Source organism: Manis pentadactyla, chromosome 6 (genome assembly GCF_030020395.1).
Source record: "Manis pentadactyla isolate mManPen7 chromosome 6, mManPen7.hap1, whole genome shotgun sequence".
In the NCBI taxonomy this organism is placed as follows: domain Eukaryota; kingdom Metazoa; phylum Chordata; class Mammalia; order Pholidota; family Manidae; genus Manis; species Manis pentadactyla.
The window spans coordinates 58215473-58231702 of NC_080024.1; the positions used below are offsets into that span (position 1 = coordinate 58215473).

General features: G+C 38.4%; 1 protein-coding gene across 1 annotated transcript in view; it reads left to right on the forward strand.

The window, feature by feature from the left end:
• Window positions 1–16230, forward strand: part of PDE11A (phosphodiesterase 11A) — a 395750-nt gene that overhangs the window by 60019 nt on the left and 319501 nt on the right. The window lies entirely within an intron of this gene.

Below are 16230 nucleotides of genomic sequence, written 5' to 3' on the forward strand. Positions count from 1 at the left end.
TTTTTGCCGTGCAGATTTTGGGAAATGTAAGAACCTTGAACCACCAGGATGTTATGGTAATCTCTGACTGCACTGCATTTAGACCAGAATATGTCACTGAGCCAGCCTGTCCTTCTGGCATGAGGTGGGGCTGGAGATTCCAGTGGACTCATGGTATTTAGGTAGATGCTTCTGTATCTCAGGAATTTTGGACCAAGAGCAGTGACTCACTGAGAATGCACAGGATGAATAACATTGTTTAAGGAGATAAAACAGTTTGTTATCTGCTAAGCAAAAAAGCTGCTCTCTCTCAAAGCAGAAAAATTCATCAACTATAATGAAGAACCTTGCCAATGCATAAGTAAAATTATTATGATTTTGGCTCCAGATGATCAGTAAAAGGATCCATTTCCCCACTGTGTTAATGGCATAAAGCCCTGGTCTGTGAACAAAGGAATTCACAGAAAAAATGTCCTCTGTGTTACAGAGGAAATGAGCATTTATTTCCTTTCACATGTGTATCTTGCCTTGGGGTGTGATAGGAAGATTTAGCCCTGGGCAGTGTGTTCCTCTGAACTTCTTTCATTCAATACTATGACGAATAGCTTTTCCTTATACCGCATCAAGGACTGATACTGCTTTGGGAAACAGCATTCCACACCTCTAGTGAATTGCTTCTCTTTCTTGAAGCACAGTGAATTGCTCATATTGTCATTCTCGTGTACTTTCTGATATAATAGACCCACTAAGGCTATCAATTGCTTTAGATGTTATGATGGGTATTGAGGGCCACTTAAAACAATGTGCAAAACAACTTAATCAGATTCTGAGCTCTCCAGAGTTCAGCAAGCAAGCCTATATTGTCATCCTTTCTGAGATATTACACTGACATTTTACAGGCAGAAGTGATACATTTTTAATGTACAGATAACACACTAACCTTGGTGCATCTGGAAGACTGGCTAGTTTTGAGGAGGAAAAAAGTAATGGGGCTAGAGAATATCTCAAGGTTTCAGAGGCTCTCACTTCAGTGTGCATTTCTTGCTGCCCTTACACTTCTTAGGAACATGCTTTCCACAGCTGTGCTCTGGGGACCTTGCCTCGGTTTGTACTTTTGACTTCCAGTATTAATTCTTGCCTTAGGCCCAAAGCACAGACAGTGAAAGGAAAAATGGACTCCTACATGAGAATACACCTAGACAATTCAGATTCTGTGACAGGGCCAGCTACATAATTTATAGAGCCTGGTGCAGAATGAAAATGCTGCGCTCCTTGTTAAAAAATTATTAAGAATTTTAAGCCTGTGACGGAAGAGCATTACACCAAGCTCAAAGGTCTTATAAGCACAGAGTGCTGTGTGACTTTACAAGTCACATGCCTGGGAAGTAGGCCCAGCTCTTTGGTTTGGAAATATAAAGGTAGAGAGGGATTTGCTTTAAATCTAGAGTTTAGAAAACAATAATAGAATGGATGAATTTTGTTTATGGTCTCTCAGAATATTAAATTTAAGGAAAGCACTGAAGTTCCAAGATGGGTGATGATAACATGCACTCCTTTGTGTAGTAGAAGCAAACTCCTTTGAGAAGTTTCACAGGATGGATCCAAGAGTTTATTTGTCCAGCCACGGGGTCAGGCGCAGCCACGGAGGCATGGAGACGTGACTCCTTAAGGCTCAGTCTGGGTATAGGTGACATTCTCAAATTCCTGGGATAATCATAGAAGGCTAGAGGTGAATGTTTTATTAGAGGCTTCAGATGTGGTTTGCTTTCATTAGCTAGAGCTTTAGAGCAAAGATACACATAAAACATAGAAGAGATAAGAAACGTAGCTTCATGATCTGGTGTGTGGTTGTGGTGGTGGCACCCTGTGACTTCTCATACTTAACTCATTCAAAATTGCGTTTACAGTCACTTTCTTACTGATTTACATTTTGCACAGCTTTTAATGGATGGACTGTGAAAATGGAGGAGAAAGCATCAACTTAAGAAAGGCTTCTCTGAGGGAATGTGCTAGAACCATTAAAAGCTAATGTAAGAATATTGCCTTAACACAGAAGTTTTAAGCAAAACACTAAAACATGTAATAAATTATAAAAATTCAAACACAAGAGAGAAATTTCTTCTAAAGTTCCCTGAGAGTAGACTCCATCTTTTTAATGCAATAGTCACACACAGAATATTTGTTTCCAAACAAAATACTTCTAGAGAAAGCAGTCTATTTTCCATTCATCTAGCAGTTTAACAAAGTATCTATTTTTGATGAGAAAAAAATAACTCATGCAGGGACATGAAACCAACATTATGGAGTGGTTAACTCATTAGACACCTTCGAATTGTAGCATCTTTATTTTATGTAACTAAGCAATTTAGTATGTGACAATGTCTCCAGTTAGAGTTAAGGAAAATGTGTTTTGCAGCAAGTAAACTTATCACTAACAGCATAGTGATTCTGTAAGTGGTTCCATAATAGTCTAATGCTTGGGAAAAATGGGCTTTATCAAGCCTTAGGGAAGATCAGGCAGTGTGGAGGAGGTACCTGACATTCTAGACCCTTCGTTCTTGGCCTTCTCCCTCTTCTCCGTGAAGATTTAAGGGTCCTCTGGCCTTCAATTCTGACAGTAGGAAAACGTGCTGTCATAAAGCAACAAAGAAAATAGTATCAAGTGTAGGCTGGTAGATATCTGCAAGCTGGTGGGAAGTACTTGTAGGCGACAGAGGGTCATCCTGGAATCTCTGAAATTTTACTGTGGAAGCAGAGTGGGTGACTCCACCTCTGTTTGCAAAAGAATAACCCAGAAGGATATAGTTGCAGGAGTGTTTATTGAAAAAACCTGGACACTGAATGTTGTATTCTGTTTTCAAGGTTAATGTTCTCATTTCCAAGGTTGGAATCAGTTATCAAACTACAGTTCTTTGAGTAAAATAAGTGTTATTTTAAAGTTATTGTATGCTTTGTAAAATCTGAAAGATGTGACTACACTGGATTAGGTCAAAAATAGGGTCATAAGAATATAGTGAACACTTTAATATGATTAGGACTGCTAACTGGTTAGTTAAGCCCCAAATTTATTAAAATTGTGAATTACTCCAAAATATTACATACACATCTCAAACAGTATTTTAATTCGAAATATTAACATACATTCTTTGGACAGTCTTTTCTTGTTGGGCAAGCATTTTCTTTGTGGATCCATTAGCTAAAGAATCACGTTGTTTTCCTTAGGTAAACCACACCAATAATGCATTATCTGTGACTGATTTAAAATGGAGCTACAGTTAAAAGATTCTTCTGGAGAAATCTAGAATCCTTCTAGGCTTTTATGACTTTTCTCTAATTTTTTACAGTTGTTTTACTCACATCTAACTTGAGATCTCTTTCATTTTGATGATACATTTTATCAAACTCTCTGGATTTTAACTTAATTTTCCTAGAAGAAAAAAACAATTCTCTTTGTTTTTTCATGTTTTTTTTGTTTATGTAATTAAAAAAATATATCTGAATTTACAATGACAAGTAAAACTGACATTAATAGATTTAGGAACAAATACAATTGGTACTTGCTAAGCAAATGTTTTCAGCTTGTGCATTCGATGTATGCAGGAGTACTGGTTCCTTAGGTACAACCTGCAGCAAGCCATACACATGGCAGTAGTTTTGACAGAGGTCATCAATTCATGCTGCAGATTGCTTAAGTGGAAGTCATTAAGAGAGCTTCTACTGTAGTAACAAATCTTATTTTTCCACCTTTCAGCTACCCTTGAAACCGTGGCATCTTCAACCATTTCAGGCCCCTCCGCTTCCTTCTGGGAAGTCCCAGGGTGATGATTGACATGTGTTTATAAACAAGTCTTTATTTTCTGTGAACATTCTGAGCCTCATGAAAGCACACCCTTTAGATGGCTGCAGTTATCCAGAGGACACTCCCTCGTGGTTGGAAACCACCATTACCCTGGGTGTGAAGAACTTCCCCCCCTAAATGTAACCTAATCAGCTTTGCAGATTTTATTCTTTATTTTTAGGAATCAAACATAAACATATGGAGGCCAGATCAGCTACAATTCTGAATGTCAAACAGGATGTCCTCCTAGTCACTTTCTCCCCTCTGACAGCTGAGGCACTGTCATGGGGCTAAGCTTACAGGTCTGTCCTTCTCTTCCCTCAGGGGAAATTATTCCCCAGGAGGCTCCTACATGTTTCCTACAAATGGACTCTGGACAAGTCCAGGCTGCCAGACATTGTTCAGACAAGGGCCCACAGCTCAGACATTGCTCAAGTCTCCGTATTGTATCAGGCCTCCACGGCTTCTTTTTCTTCAGTATTAGCTGCAGCTGTAGCAATGATAGCATAATCTGTGAGGCATTCGAACTCCCATTTTTAAAAAGAGGAAATCCAGGCCCAGAGAGCAAGATACACAAGTAGTCAGTGGTGGAGTTAGGAGTGGAACGAGCTCCTTAATCATTCTCCATCCTGTGTCTAAGAGACAGAACATGGAGTTCACATCCCATTCATGAAACATGGCCCTTAGTGGGCAGGCGAACCCACAGGGCTGTGAAAGGCCATGAACAGGATTCCCTTTCCTGCCGCCAGCAATGCTTCTGCTTGTCCTCTGGTCTGTCCAGTTCTATGGCTACTCCAGGCTGACGCTGCAGCAGGAGGGAGAAGTGGAGCTGAGAAGAGGCGAAGGGAGGCAAGAGTGAAGTAGCCTGACGTCAGGAGCTGGAATCCCACATCCCTAATGTCTCATCATGGAAGATGATCACAGTTGTGTTCTTACCTCCAGGGACACAATAGTTCGGTGCTATCATTTTTTATTCCTTTTTGGGTCTGTAGTTACTTGCAACAGGGTGGGGTTAATCTTACCCTAGTTTTGGCCGAAAAAAGGACTGGAAATGGTTGGAAGGGTCTCTTTTTCCTTTGTTAATTTTCCTTGGTGTTTGAAATAGTTTGGCATCCTCTTCTTTGGGAAAACTTGTTCTAGATTAAAGAGTTTAAGTCAAAGGTCACTTTGGCTATTGTTTTGGCTTTTTCAGCCTAATGTCTGAACTGTAAAGAAGCACTGCTTCTGGGACTGGGTTTTGCTCTGGTGCTACATGTAGCATTTTATAAATTTCCTGGGATCCCACCTAGATAAATATTTTTGGCTTCACACAGCACCAATTTTTAAAATTAGCAATTCAAAAACAAAAGTCCTCTTATTTTACATAACAGAAAACTAAAACAGGTAGAAGTGATTTGCTAGTGAGACATAATAGATTAGTGGCAGAGCGTGGATGCAACTCAGTGATTCTTTTTTTAAATTTATTTTGGTATCATTAATATACAATTACATGAGCAACATTGTGGTTACTAGATTGCCCCCATTATCAAGTTCCCACCACATACCTCATTACAGTCACTGTCCATCAGCATAATAAGATGCTATAGAGTCACTACTTGTCTTGTCTGTGCTACAGTGCCTTCCCCGTGCACTCCCTCCTACATTATGTGTGCTAATCATAATGCCCCTTATCCATCCCTTCCCCCCACCACCCCCAGTCCCTTTCCCTTTGGTACCTGTTAGTCCATTCTTGGGTTCGGTGACTCTGCTGCTGTTTTGTTCCTTCAGTTTTTCTTTTGTTCTTATACTCCACAGATGAGTGAAATCATTTGGTACTTGTCTTTCTCCTCCTGGCTTATTTCACTGAGCATAATACCCTCTAGCTCCATCCATGTTGTGGCAAATGGTAGGATTTGTTTCTTCTTATGGCTGAATAATATTCCATTGTGTATATGTACCACATCTTTATCTATTTATCTACTGATGGACACTTAAGTTGCTTCCATTTCTTGGCTATTGTAAATAGTGCTGCGACAAACAGGGGTGCATATGTCTTTTTGAAACTGGAATCCTGCATTCTTAGAGTAAATACCTAGGAGTTAAATTCCCCAGTCAAATGGTATTTCTATTTTTAGTTTTTAGAGAAACCTCCTTTCTGCTTTCCACAATGGTTGAAATAATTTACGTTCCTACAAGCAGTGTAGGGGGGTTCCCCTTTCTCCACATCCTAGCCAACATTTGTTGTTGTTTGTCTTTTAGATGGTGGCCATCCTAGCTGGTATGAGGTGATATCTCATTGTGGTTTTAATTTGTATTTCTCTGATGATTAGCTATGTGGAGCTTCTTTTTATGTGCCTCTTGGCCATCTGAATTTCTTCTTTGGAGAAGTGTCTGTTCAGGTCCTCTGTCTATTTTTTAATTGGCTTATTTGCTTTTTGTTTGTTGAGGTGCATGAGCTCTTTGTACATTTTGGATGTCAACCCCTTATTGGATATGTCATTTATGAATATATTCTCCCATACTGTAGGATGACTTTGTGTTCTACTAATGGTGTCCTTTGCTGTACAGAAGCTTTTTAGTTTGATATAGTCCCAGTTGTGCATTTTTGCTTTTGTTTCCCTTGCCCAGGGAGATATGTTCATGAAGAAGTTGCTCATATTTATATTCAAGAGAGTTTTGACTATGTATTCTTCGAAGACTTTTATGGTTTCATGACTTACATTCAGGTCTCTGATCCATTTTGAGTTTACTTTTGTGTATGGAGTTACACAATAATCTAGTTTCATTTTCGTGCATGTAGCTGTACAGTTTTGCCAACACCAGCTGTTGGCATACATTATCATACATTAATTGACCATGTATGTTTGGGTTAATATCTGGACTCTCTTTTCTGTTCCACTGGTCTATGGGTCTGTTCTTGTGCCAGTACCAAATTGTCTTGATTACTGTGGCTTTGTAGTAGAGCTTAAAGTTGGGGAGCGAGATCCCCCCTGCTTTATTCTTCATTCTCAGGATTGTTTTGGCTATTAGGGGTCTTTTGTGGTTCCATATGAATTTTAGAACTATTTGTTCCAGTTCATTGAAGAATGCTGTTGGTATTTTGATAGGGATTGCATTGAATCTGTAGATTGCTTTAGGCAGGATGGCTGTTTTGACAATATTAATTCTTCCTAGCCAAGAGCATGGGATGAGTTTTCATTTATTAGTGTCCTCTTTAATTTCTCTCATGAGTGTCTTGTAGTTTTCAGGGTATAGGTCTTTCACTTCCTTGGTTAAGTTTATTCCTAGTATTTTATTCTTTTTGATGCAATTGTGAATGGAATTGTTTTCCTGATTTCTCTTTCTGCCAGTTCATTGTTAGTGTATAGGAATGCAAAAGATTTCTGTGTATTAATTTTGTATCCTGCAACTTTGCTGCAAACAGTGACAGTTCAACTTTTTCCTTACCAATCTGGATGCCTTTTATTTCTTTGTGTTGTCTTATTACCATGGCTAGGACCTCCAGTACTATGTTGAATAAAAGGGGGGAGAGTGGGCATCCTTGTCTTGTTCCTGATCTTAGAGGAAAAGCTTTCAGCTTCTCACTGTTAAGTATGATGTTGGCTGTGGGTTTGTCATATATGGCCTTTATTATGTTGAGGTACATGCCTTCTGTAACCATTTTGTTGAGAGTTTTTTCAGGAATGGATATTGAATTTTGTAGAATGTTTTTTCAGCATTTATGGAGATGATCTTGTGGTTTTTGTCCTTCTTTTTGTTGATGTGGTGGATGATGATGATGGATTTTCAAATGTTGTACCATCCTTGAATCCCTGGGGTGAATTCCACTTGATTACATTGTATGATCCTCTTGATGTATTTTTGAATTTGGTTTCTATTTTATTGAGTATTTTTGCATCTATGTTCATCCAGGATATTGGACTGTAGTTTTCTTTTTTATGGTGTCCTTGCCTGTTTTTGGTATTAGAGTGATGCTGGCTTCACTCAGTTCATTGAAGAATGCTGTTGTGTTTTGATAGGGATTGCATTGAATCTGTATATTGCTTTGGGCAGGATGGCCATTTTGACAATATTAGTTCTTCCTAGCCAAGAGCATAGGATGACTTTCCATTTATTAGTGTCCTCTTTAATTTCTCTCATGTGTGTCTTGTAGTTTTCAGGGTATAGGTCTTTCACTTCCTTGGTTTTATTCTTTTTGATGCAATTGTGAATGGAAAGAATCAAAACCCATAGAATAAGTTTGGAAGTATTCCCACCTCTTCTATTGTTTGGAAAACTTTAAGGAGAATGGGTATTATGTCCTCTCTAAATTTCTGATAAAATTCAGTGGTGAATCCAGCTGGTCTGGGAATTTTGTACTTGGGTAGTTTTTGATTACTGATTCAATTCATTGCTGGTAATTGGCCTGTTTAGATTTTCTGTTTCTTCCTTGGTCAATCTTGGAAGGTTCTGTTTTTCTAGGAAGCTGTCCATTTCTTCTAGATTACCCAGTTTGTTAGCATATAGGTTTTCATACTATTCTTTAATAATTCTTTGTATTTCTGTGGTATCTGTCATGATTTTTCCTTTCTCATTTCTGATTCTCTTTATGTGTGTAGATTATCTTTTTCTCTTAACAAGTCTGGGTAGGGGTTTATCTATTTTGTTTATTTTCTCAAATAACCAGTTCTTGGTTTCATTAATTTTTTCTATTGTTTTATTCTTCTCAATTTTATTCATTTCTTCTCTGATTTTTATTATGTCCCTCCTTCTACTGACTTTGGGCCTCATTTGTTCTTCTTTTCCCAGTTTCAATAATTGTGAATTTAGACTATTCATTTGGGATTGTTCTTCCTTCTTTAAATAGGCCTGAATTACTATATACTTTCCTCTTAGAACTACCTTCGCTGTGTCCCACAGAAGTTGGGGCATTGTGCTGTTGTTTTCATTTGTCTCCATATATTGCTTGATCTCTGTTTTAATTTGGTCATTGATCCATTGATTATTTAGGAGCATGTTGTTAAGCCACCATGTGTTCATGTGCGTTTTAGTGTTCTTTGCACAATTATTTCTAGTTTTATACCTTTGTGATCTGAGAAGTTGGTTGGTAGAATCTCAATCTTGTTGAATTTACTGTGGCTCTTTTTGTGGCCTCGTATGTGGTCTATTCTGGAAAATGTTCCATGTGCACTTGAGAAGAATGTGTATCCTGCTGCTTTTGGGTGGAATGTGCTATAGATGTCTGTTAGGTCCATCTGTTCTATTGTGTAGTTCAGTGCCTCTGTGTCCTTACTTATTTTCTGTCTGGTTCATCTGTCCTTTGGAGTGAGTGATATGTTGAAGTCTGCCTAAATGAGTGCATTGCATTCTATTTCCTCCTTTAATTCTGTTAGTATTTGTTTCACATATGTTGGTGTTCCTGTATTGGGTGCATAGATATTTATAATGGTTATATCCTCCTGTTGGACTGACCCCCTTATCTTATGTAAGTTCCTTCTTTTTCTCTTGTTACTTTCTTTGTTTTGAAGTCTATTTTGTCTAATACAATTACTGTAACACGTGCTTTTTTCTACCTATTGTTTGCATCAAATATCTTTTACCATCCCTTCACTTTTAGTCTGTGTATGGCTTTGGGTTTGAAGTGAGTCTTTTGTAAGCAGCATATGGATGGGTCTTGTTTTTTTATCCATTCTGTTACTCTGTGTCTTTTGATTGGTGCATTCAGTCCATTTACAGTTAGGGTGATCATTGATAGTATGTACTTCTTGCCATTGCAGTCTTTGGATTCATGGTTATCAAAGGTTCAAGGGTTGCTTCTTTGCTATCTAACCATCTAACTTAACTTACTTATTATGCTATTACAGACTATATGTTAGGTGTGCTTTCTGTAGTCTTTGTGTTTCCCTTAATTGATTTTTTTGGATAGCTGATTTTATTTTGCCTTTAGTTAGTATTTAGTTGGTCTATTTCCTTTGCTGTGGTTTTATTTTCTCTGGTGACAGCTATTTAGCCTTAGGCATACTTCCATCTAGAGCAGTCCCATTAAAATACACTGTAGAGATGGTTTGTGGGAGGTAAATCCCCTCAACTTTTGCTTATCTGGGAATTCTTTAATCCCACCTTCAGATTTGAATGATAATCTTGCTAGATACAGTATTCTTGGCTTGAGGTCCTTCTGTTTCATTGCACTGAATATATCATACCATTCCCTTCTGGCCTGTAAGGTTTCTGCTGAGAAGTCTGATGATAGATAGCCTGATATGTTTTCCTTTGTATGTGATCTTTTTTCTCTCTCTGGCTGCTTTTAATACTCTGTCCTTGTCTTTGATCTTTGCCATTTTAATTATTATATGTCTTCGTGTTGTCCTCCTTGGGTCCCTTGTGTTGGGAGATCCTTGGACTTCTATGGCCTGAGAGACTATTTCCTTACCAAGCTTGGGGAAGTTTTCAGCAATTATTTCTTTAAAGACACTCTCTATCCCCTTTTCTCCCTCTTCTTCTGGTACCCCTAATAATGCAAATATTGTTCCATTTGGATTGATCACACAGTTCTCTTAATGTTCTTTCATTCCTAGAGATCCTTTTATCTCTCTCTGCCTCACCTTCTCTGTGTTCCTGTTCTCTGATTTCTATTCCATTAATGGCCTCTTGCACCTCATCCAGTCTTCTCTTAAGTCCTTCTATTGATTGTTTCATTTCTGTTATCTCCCTCTGTAATTCATCCCTTAGCTCTTGAATATTTCTCTGTAGCTCCATCAGCATGCTTCTGACTTTTATTCTGAATTCTTTTTCAGGAAGATTGGTGATTTCTGTCTCACCAAGCCCTCTCTCTGGTGTTTGAGGGATTTTGGATTGAACAAGGTTCTTCTGCCTTTTTGTGGTGATGGGAGTGGTTGCCGGCGAGTTGCATGTGTGTCAGCTGGAAGAACAAACTTGCTTTCTGCTTGCCAGTCTCCTTGCTTATCTTCATTGTCTGTGCCAGTTAACTGCACACAGGGGGCAGCCTCTGGGTTAATACCCTAAACTGCTGTTGGTGGGGCAGCCCTCGGGATGGCCTAGGGCACTGGCGGGGATCTTAGGCAAGTGGTGTGTGTTCTGCCATGAGAACAGAGCCCCTTCATGCCTTCCAGACTCTGTGCCCATCTCCTCTGTGCCATTCAACCATGCAGGGAGCAGCCTCTGGATTAATCCCCTAAGTTGCTGTGGGTGGGGCGGCCCTCAGATGGCCTAGGGCACCGGCGGGGTTTGCAGGCAAGCAGTGCTTTTTCTACCACCAGAACAGAGCTCCTTTGTGCCTTCCAGACTCTGCTGCTGCTCCACTGGCTGTGCCGGTCAACCACATGCAGAGCACAGCCTCTGGGTCTGGGCCGGTTAGCCACACGTAGGGAGAAGCCTCTGTGTTAAGCTGTGTGGTTTCTGTAGGTGGGGCTGTTCCAGACTCTTCCACAGCAATCGTGGGTCAACTGGTTTGCTCGCAGGTGTCAGTGGAGCAGAAGGAACCGTAGGGTGCTTATCATCATGAGGGGTCTCAGAGTGCGTTGCCAACCAAGGGTTAGGTCACCTGAAGTTCCTTAAAGTTCCCACCCTGCTGGGCTGAGTGTGCCAGGACGATTTTATCCACCTGTTAAACCCTTGTCCCTTTAAGACTTTTAAAGCACCTGCTTTTCTTTTTTCCCAGGGCAGCCGGATTTAGGAACCCGTTTGCAGTCTTAGTCTGAATTTTGCTTTTCCGCTCCTCTAATATCCACAGCACCATGCAATGCATGTCTGTGCTCCCAGTGCAGATTACTAGGGCTGGTTATTTAACAGTCCTGTGCTTCCACTCCCTCCCCACTCTGATTCCCTTCCTCCTGCTGGTGAGCTGAGTTGTGGGGAGTGCTCGGGTCTCACCGGGTCATGGCTTTGTATCTTAGCCTTTTCCATGAAATGTTGGGTTCTCGCAGATGTAGCCTGGCTGGTGTACTGTATCTTCTGGTCACTCTTTTAGGAATAGTTGTATTTGTTGTATTTTCAAAATATATATGATTTTGGGAGGAGATTTCCACCATCCTACTCATGCTGCCATCTTTTCCTCTCCTCGAAACTCAGTGATTGTTAACACTGAGTTCAGTTCTGTATGCTACACTGAGTTCCCTCTTAATGCCACTGATTAATGGATTCATGAATTTCTCTGAATATGTCAGCTGAATGCCCAAAATACCTTTGAAAGTGAGAATAGAATATTATTCTTTACTGATTTTTTGGTTTCAGTGGTTCATCAGAAACAATAGGAACCTCTGTTATGCTTTTCTGTTCCCTGCCTTATGTAATTTTAGCTCAATCACAGATTTCCCAGTACTCCCAGAAGACTATGGGTATTAGGTAAATGAAATGAAGCTGCATATAGACCATGGAAGTCCTTCAATAAAATTTAATAGTGTTAAAATTCAGTACTCTAAACAATTATTACCCCAAAAAGGTTTACTGTTCATTTACACCATTCATTCCAATTGCCAACCGTGCTTGACATGTAGACATTTTAGTAGATTTGTTGAAGGAAAGCCCTATTTGAAATACAATAGCCTGAAATGCTTGCTCACTGTCACAGCAAAGTGTCACCTGTCAGAAGCCACTGAGGACCACTGCTGAAAATCAAATATATATCTTATTTCAGTTATATGAACAGTTGGTTTATTAGTTTATTAAGCAGCTGGAGTATGTTTCATGAAAGGGTTTATTTGTGCAGTTGGAGTATCTGAAAGAAGTTGGAAGGTTCTTAATAAGAGTTTTTGAACTTATATTTTGTGAACTGCTGGGTGGTATAACAACAACTAAATTGGGACACAGAATATCTAAGTAATGTGCCAAGACCATAAAGTCAGTCAGTGTGGGAGCCAGGTAGACCTCAGGCAATGTGCAGCTAACTACTGTGCCTCTGCCTCCACTCTACAAGGCAAGCCAGGTGGGTTGGCAGAAAGTAACCTTGGATTCAAAACTTGGCTCTGCTACTCAGTAGTTGTGTAAACTTGGAAAATTAACTTATACCTTTATACCTTTGTTGCCTCTTTATTAATAGAGCATTAGTACTAATCTTATGGCATTTTTTTGGTGAGGCTTATATGAAATGGTATCTACTTAACACAATACCTAGCATTTAATAAGAATTTAATATGTGGTAGCCTTTATTATATTATTATTATTATGAATGTAGGAGACTTAAAAATTAGAAGGTACGTTACTGAGTCCAAAGAGTTTTTTATTTAATTGGGGACTGAAACATATAAGTAGGTTCAAATTAATGTTGGATCAAGAATAAAAGCATAAAGAATAAACCCCCATAATGTGAAAATGCTCCAACCTATGAAATATTTCCTTTGGCTTAATTAAGAGTGTACATGCAATGTATATTTAACCATTATGGTACCCACCTGAAATGAAGTAGTAAGCCATTCATACATGCCTTCAACAACATGCTATTGATTTCATGGTAAAATGATTAATTCTAGATTTTTATACATGGACTATCCAACATTTCATTTGCCCTGCTGTTATAGTCGGTTTAGGTGAGCAAGCAATTTTGTGCATTTTTGCTATGCGTCAGTTTTAGCTCATCCATACAGCATCAACCTAAAATCAGCATAGTATTAAGACACTGTTAAATTATAAGAAGATCTTTTTAACTATTAAGACACTGTCAAATTATAGATCTTTTTCACTAATTAGCACATTTCAAATTTTTACATAAGCCACTTCTTTTCCCCAGCCCTCCAATAATTTCACAAGAAGAAAGAGTTATTTTGGTATTGATTGATAGCTGCTAAGTAGAAGTGAGAACTTCATAGAAGGCAATATGAGTACCAGTGCATTAAAGAGAAAATATAGTGCTAATTTGTTTTATAAAATGGTGCCACTTTGGGCTCTGGCTTTGTTACTCACTTCTGATAAGAGTCCCTCATCAGCTTCAGAATTCTTTTCCCAGAAGGTCACTTTTCTAAGCTGTCAATGCCAGGTGCTTTGCTTAGTTTACTGAAACAATCAGATTGTACAGACTTGATGACTAAACTTATTTATGTTTTGGTTATAACCACTGAACTATTAATTTTTAGTTTGCTGTATGACTTATGGTTCAACTATAAATTCACTTGTGCAAAATATTTCAAAATAAGAAAGATTAAGAAACCCAGAACAATGAAAAACTTTCTTTTAGTCTAGATAGTAACAAAACCATCATTAATTTATGTTTCATATTAAATAATAGGAGTGTTTAAAATGGCTTCTTACGTATTGTAGAAGAACCTGGAATGTTTTCTATATAATGATTATATCTTCTATCTTTGCATTTATGTAATCTTTCCTCATCTCCATTCTGCACAGCAATCTCAAAATTTTCCAGTTTTCTTTAGAGCCACTTAGACTGAATCAGTTTTTAAGAATAGATGCTGATTAAAATAAGTGCCAATAGTCCATTGCTTATAGTGCCACCTTGTGGCCTTAGTCCACTATTGCTGCCTATTAGCTGTGACTTATGGCCCTCAACTGGGGCCAGATCTGAATTTAGCAGTTTCCTTAAGAAATGTGTCCTCAGTGCATTTGATTATTTGTTTTCAGGCCATTAGCAACCTGAGAAAATTGAGGTAAAGACAAACTATAGTTAAAATGAGAAATGACTATTGTTGAAGACAATTAAAAATTAAAACAAATCATCTCTGAATTGTTTAACAGAATGTGGATAAAATTACAATATTTCCAGAATCTCTCTCTTGGCTTTAGTGTGTCTGCATATCAGTAGTTGTTTCCAAGGGGTGGAGAGAAGAAGCCCATCTTCTTGTCATAGGTAATTACATGGGCGTGGAAGGGTTTATCTGGACCAGAGAGGTTGAGTGGAGCTCTCTGCTGCTGCAGCCTGGTCAAGAGAGAGACGGGATGACTGCTTGTAAGAAATAGACAGGTTTCTTAACTTTATTTCTCCCTTTGACTGATTTCAGTTTCAAAGGTATTTTTGCCCTGGGATTTTCCCCCTGGAGTTACATGGAATCAAATGGAAAATGTGATTTGCTCTGCTTGATTTATAATTACATTTCATAAACAGCTCTATAGTATAAAGAGAGATAGGTCTACACTTGGGTTCTTTTTTTTTCTTTGCTTTGCTTTTTTTTTCTTATCCAGAAATTAGACTTGGTGATCTTACTTGTGGAGTATAAAAACAAAGCAGAATAGAAGGAACGAAATAGCAGTAGATTCATAGATACTGAGAAGGGACTAGAGGTTACCAACGGGGAGGGGTTGGGGCTGGTGTGTGTGTGTGTGTGTGTGTGTGTGTGTGTGTGTTTGGGGGAAGGGGATTAAGGGGCACAATAGTTCACAATCACAGTGTAAGTTGGTCGCAGGGATAGTAGTACAGCACGGAGAATACAGTTAATGATTCTGTAATATCTTACTATGTTGGTAGATAGTGACTGCACTAGAAGGGGTGAGTATTTAATTATATGGGTAACTATTGAACCACTGTGTTGTATAATTGAAATGAGCATAAGATTATATATCAATGATACTTTAATTTTAAAAAAGCCAGAAGTTAGATTTGGCTAGCACTTTTTAGAGGGTAAAAAATTTGGTGCCTGAAAACTTGGTGCCTGAAACTTCATCTTGTTAAATTGTAAAATATTTTATTCATCCCTCCTTTCTTTTTTTTTTTTTTTTTTTTAGATAATTATTTTTTATTGAAGGGTAGTTGACACACAGTATTACATTACATTAGTTTCAGGTGTACAACACAGTGATTCAACATTTATATACATGATAATTCTAAGTACCAGCTATCACCATACCAAGTTGTTACAATATTTTGACTATATTCCTTATGCTATATATTACATCCCGGTTGCTTATTTATTTTACAATTGGAAGTGTGTACTTTTTCTTGGTTGTTGTTGTTAGGGCATCTCTCATATTTATTGATCAAATGGTTGTTAACAACAATAAAATTCTGTATAGGGGAGTCAATGCTCAATGCACAATCATTAATCCACCCCAAGCCTAATTTTCGTCAGTCTCCAATCTTCTGAAGCATAACGAACAAGTTCTTACATGGAGAACAAATTCTTACATAGTGAATAAGTTACATGGTGAACAGTACAAGGGCAGTCATCACAGAAACTTTTGGTTTTGCTCATGCATTATGAACTATAAACAGTCAGTTCAAATATGAATACACATTTGATTTTTATACTTGATTTATATGTGGATACCACATTTCTCTCTTTAATATTTTTAATAAGATGCTGAAGTGGTAGGTAGATACAACATAAAGGTAGAAAACATAGTTTAGTGTTGTAAGAGAGCAAATGTAGATGATCAGGTGTGTGCCTGTAGACTATGTGTTAATCCAAGCTAGACAAGGGCAATAAAACATCCACATATGCAGAAGATTTCTCTCAGAACAGGGGGGGTGAGGTTCTAAGCCTCACCTCTGTTGA